Genomic DNA, 5517 nt, shown 5'->3' on the forward strand with positions numbered 1-5517 from the left:
TGTTGTTTAGCTTTTCAGTTTTGTCTGCTGTCTTGTAATGGGGCGGTCTGTTCTTGTGTTTGTGGGTATTCGGCGACGTCTTCGTCTCCAGGCAGAGCTGGTTTGGTTTTGAGGTGGTCTTGTGTTTGCCTCAGGAGTGTTCTTGTCCCCGTTTGCAGGAGTACTGTTCTCAGTGCCTAGGTATGGCTTTATGTTTTTTCCTGGGTACCACCTCGGACCAGATGGTAGTAGCACGCACGCATATCCTCTACCCCAGGTAATCAACTGGTGAGGCCCAGAAATTTGGTGTGTTTCAGGGTCCTTCACGAGCACAGGTGGTTTCTCAGTGAGCTTTGCTTGGGTGGTATTTGCAAAGTGGCGAAGTATTGGTGGGTCAGGCTCTGATGCTGTACAGTTCAGGAAGTTGATGACGTAGAGAGCCTTGCAAAGTCTTTCCACTGGAGATGTGATTCTCGTGTCTCTGTTCTGTTGATCGAGGACTCTTTTGAGGGTTTGATGTGTCCTTTCCACAATGGATTGTCCTGTGGGGTTTACAGGTATGCCGGTCTTGTGTGCTATTCCCCATTCATTGAAGAACTCCTTTAACTTGCGGGAAGTGTAGGCTGGTCCATTAACTGTTTTAATCTCTTTTGGTACACCCAGGGTGGCAAAAGCGAGGAGAAAGTGTTTTATTGTGTGCATGGTATTTTCTCCTGCGTGTGATGATGCAAATACTGCTCCTGAAAATGTGTTGACCGACACATGCACGTATTTTGACCTTCCAAAAGGTGTGAAGTGAGTTACATCTGTCTGCCACAGCTGGCAGCTATTCAGACCGCGGGGATTGACTCCCATCCCCATGGATGGTATCTGATAGTTCTGACAGTTCGGACACGTAGCCACGATAGCCTTTGCCTGATCCTTTGAGAGCTTAAACATTCTCGTAAGGGCAGGTATATTTTGATGAAAAAATGCGTGTGACAACTTTGCCTGGGCAAAGATGTTAGGAACATTAGCAGTTTCTGCTGCCATTGCTAATGCATCTGCTTTCCTGTTGCCTTCTGCAACAAAACCTGGGAGGTCTGTATGTGACCTCACATGCATTATATGGTAAGGTTGCTTTCTGTGGGAGATTAGGTATATTAGTTTAGAGAGCAGTTGGTGCAACTTTGGATTAGAGACCTCTTTGAGAAGAGCATGTTCTGCTCTCATCGCTATCCCAGCGACATAAGCTGAATCTGTAACCAGATTGAAAGGCTCGTTTTTAAACTTTTCAAAGGCTCAGACAACAGCTGCTAATTCTGCGATCTGTGGAGATCCCTCCACTATTTGTATGTCAGAGTGCCAATCTTGGGTTTGGGGGTCTCTCCATGTAACCACCGACTTGTGGGAAGACCCTGAGGCATCTGTAAAGAGGGTTAGAGCCTTGAGAGGTTTTCTACTTTGGATTTGTTTTGGAATCAAATGGAAGGTTACATCAGGGTTAAAAAGTTTGTGTTTTGGGATCTTAACTGAAGTTTGGCCCGTGTAGCTATCCAGGGCAAACTGGAGGCTTTCATTGGTCTGGATCAAATCCTCAAAGTCTGTAAGAGTTATTGGTAAGTATATGCATTCAAACTCACAACCTGAAAGAGATTGAAGGCGAGTCCTTGCCTTTTTTATTAAATGTGCTATGACCTCCTGGTAGGTGGTAAGTGTCTTTGTGGGCTGGCTATTTGTAAAGACCCATTCCAGTATCAGCAAAGGGTCTCGAAGCTGGGAGTCCCATTGGAAAATAAGTCCATGGAATCGAGGTGCTTTTCCCAGGATGATGAACTGGAAAGGTGTAGAGAGCTTTTTGGATAATTGGTTAGCTGAGAAAAGACATTTCGATGTGATACCGATGGATAAAGATAGGGGAAACAAGCTGAAGATTGTGAAACCAATGTCCAATCACTGACAAAGGTCATAGTAACCTTCGCTGAAACGGGAAGACAGGAGAGAAAATTGCTTGCCAGAAAATGTAGATATCTTAAGTAGAGAAGCTAGAAAAATGCAAACATAGAAGCAAAATAATTATTAGAAGATAAAAGTAAGTGTAGTTGATCCAAGTGTGTTTTAACCAATAATGAGCTCAGCTTTTGCAATATGTATAAGCTTCATTAACACCAATATAAATATGTGTGAGCTTTCAATAAACTTGGAGATTTGTCATCCACGCATATGGTGTGTTGCAATTTCTCCGCCGTATCTCGACAGAAAGGCAGGCTGGGCTCAAAGCGATGGGCTCTGCGTGAAGACAGGGCTTCCTGGACTTTGGTGATGGCACTTCTGGCTTCTTCTGTGAGAGTGCAGGGAGAGTCCAGGTCCTTAGGTCCACAAAGAAGGTTGAACAAGGGAGCAAGGTCCTCTGTTGTAATTCCTAGCAGTGGACGTACCCAGTTGATGGATCCGCAAAGGCTGTGTAAGTCCCTGAGGGTTTTTGGGTCATCATTTATGGTGAGCTGCTGAGGTACGATGGTCCTTTCCCGGATCTGGACTCCAAGGTAAGTCCATGGCTTGGTGTACTGGATTTTGTCCTCATGAATCTCCATTCCTGCCTTTTCTATGGTTTCAATAGTCTTTTTAACTGTTTTGTCCAAGTAAGCTTTGTCTGAAGCACACACCAGGATGTCATCCATATAGTGATGGATGATAGCATCGGGGAATGATTTCCGAACGGGAGACAGGATGTGAGCCACGTACCACTGGCAAATAGTGGGCGAGATTTTTAGTCCTTGAGGAAGATAACGCCAATGATATCTTTTGAGTGGGGCCTCCTTGTTAAGAGAGGAAACGGAAAAGGCAAAGCGTGGAGCATCCTCAGGGTGCAGAGGAATGCTGAAGAAACAGTCCTTAATGTCTATGATAGCAAGTGTCCAGTCTCTAGGCAGCATCGATGGGGAGGGCAGGCCAGGCTGGAGGGGGCCCATGTCCTCGATGACCTCGATTCTGCGAAGGTCATGGAGGAGCCTCCACCTGTTTGTCCCAGGCTTTGGTAGAACAAAGACTGGAGAGTTCCAAGGGCTGTTGGACTCCACTATGTGGCCTTTTGCGAGCTGTTCTTCCATGAGGGTGTTTAGGGCGCGCAGTTTGGCTTTATTGAGGGGCCACTGTTCAATCCAGAGTGGCTTGTGACTTTTCCAGGTGAGACGAGGTGTTTCTGGCAGCGCGCTTAGCTCAGTGGCCCCGATTAGAAATCCTGAGTGGGAATACGTAGGGAAGCTCCCCACTGGGATAGAACGTCTCTGCCCCAAAGGGTGATGGGGGCCCTTACCACGAATGGACGAATGGTTGCCAGCTTGCCTTCAGGCCCTTCCACGAGGATGTTGTTCTTGCTTCTTATGGACACTGTAGCTCCACCAATCCCTGAAATCATGCCTGCAACAGGTTGTAGATCCCAGTGTGCTGGCCATTCTGAGCAGGCGATGATGGTCACATCAGCACCGGTGTCCAGCATCCCTGGTAGGTGGGTCTTCTCGCCTTTGCAGGTGAGGCCGCACTCAATGGTAGGCTTGGAGGGTCCCATGACTTGTGCCCACATAGCTGTAGGGTTGAGAGGAATCTGTTCCCTGTGATCCTTTGGGAGTAAAAAGGCTTGTGCTATTGGAGTTCCCTTTGAAAGAAAAAATGGTGAGTCTATGCAGTATACCTGGACGAGAATCTCTTGTCCTGGCTGCACTGTCAGCACTTCTGGAACAACGAAGATCTCCTTTGGGCTATTAAGAGAGTCACCTACAATTAAAATGTGCAAAGGACCACCTTTTGGCCCATATTTACCTGTGGGAACACGGTGAACATTCTCATTATTAAAGTCAATGGACAAAGCAGTTACCAGTTGACGGCGGGTTCCCATCTGGGTTGCCCCGTGGGTTGGATCCTCTTCTTGTGGTCTGGAACGTCCTGGGTTGGTGCGGGGTTGGGTCTGGGTGGCCTTTGATTTGTTGTCAGCGCCCGGGGATCGACTGGGAGGCACAAGGAGTTTCCCGAATGCTGCTGGTAGCGCTGCTGATTCTGGGGTCTTTGGTAATTGTTGCGGTGGTATCGGGGGTGTGATCTCTCTGGGCAGTCCTTTATATAATGTTCAAGATCCCCACAGTGATAGCATTTAGCTTGGTCTTTAGAAGCTATTACTGCATATGCCCCAGAAACTCCTTCAGCAATACCCTTAGCAACTGCTTGGGCCACTGTATTTTCAGTGGACATGTGACGTGTACAGCATTCTAGCATTTGCTCTATGGTGGGGTCTGTATCCATGGGTAGAGACCTCAAAATGGCTTTGCATTTTTCATTAGAGTTACACAAGGCAAGTTTACATAAGAGTTCCTTCTTTGCCTCTGTGCTCTCTATCTGTTTCTCCAGAGCATCTCTAAGTCTGTCCACAAATTTGATAAAACTTTCCTCTGTCCCTTGTTCAATAGTAGAAAAATGCATTGTTGGCATTGACTCATCATGCACGAGGAGTAAAGAGGTTTTTGCTGCGAGAGCGATGTCCTGCAGTGCCTCTTTATTCAAGGTTTCCAATTGGTCTGATGGTTTGTGTAAGTCACCTTCACCAGCTAGTTGGGCTACCATAAAATTCGTCTTATTAGCATCCGCAGAATATGAATCTGATAATGTTTTTAAATGTCTTTTCCAATGCTTGTCCCATAACAAATATTCTGCTGGGGACAGGAGGCAGTGTGAAATATTTTTTATATCGTGGGGAAGTAAGACATGTGCTGAGAACATGGCTTCTAAGAAATTTCTAAAAATATGTGAGCTTCGCCCATGTTCTTTGGCTATATTTCTTAATTGCACTAGTTCCTTATTCGAATTAGCCTTCCATGTCTTTATAGTGGACTCGCCACCATTCCGTCCTTGCTTATATTCTACTGGGAAACCATTAATTTTCTGTGCCAGCTCCCAGTCCCCAAATTTTGTCGCTTCTATTTTAGAAAGAGCCCATGGATCCGTGTGGGTCGTATCAGAATCAGATTCACTGCAAGAGCTCTGGTCCTCTGAGGAGGACTGAGGGGGGGTTGCTATCCGTGACTTACGCTTTTTTCATTTAGAAGCATTTTTCAAAGGTTTCAGTGGCTGGGGGGGGAGACATGGCATGACCTGGATGGGGGGAGGCGCCAGTGGAGCTGGGATGGCAGCACAGCACGCACAGGACCGGGTGGCGGGGGTAGCACTTTTGGGAGTGTCTGGGATTCCGTTCGGGTGGCATTGAGGGTGGGCGGGGGGCTGGGGGGACACGTGATGGGGACAGGGGGGCTGGGCGGGGTGGGGGTGCGGGCATGGGGGGAATGAGGGGAGGCAGGCAGTGGGACCGGTCCGGGGTGCTGCAGTTACGGGGTGGGTTGGTGGCACTGCACTTGTGTGAGGTCCCCTTGCTCTACCAACTGAGCTAGCCAGGCCAGTCGGAGCCGGGACGAGGGGAGTGGGGGCGGCGGGCACGGTGGCGGGAGGGATGGTGGGGGACACCAGCGCGGGGGTGGGGGAGGCCGCAGCGGAGGGGGGCAGAGCCGACGCAGG

The sequence above is a fragment of the Agelaius tricolor genome, unplaced genomic scaffold (assembly GCF_023055355.1).
Source record: "Agelaius tricolor isolate 1412-34295 unplaced genomic scaffold, bAgeTri1.0.p SCAF_39, whole genome shotgun sequence".
NCBI lineage: Eukaryota > Metazoa > Chordata > Aves > Passeriformes > Icteridae > Agelaius > Agelaius tricolor.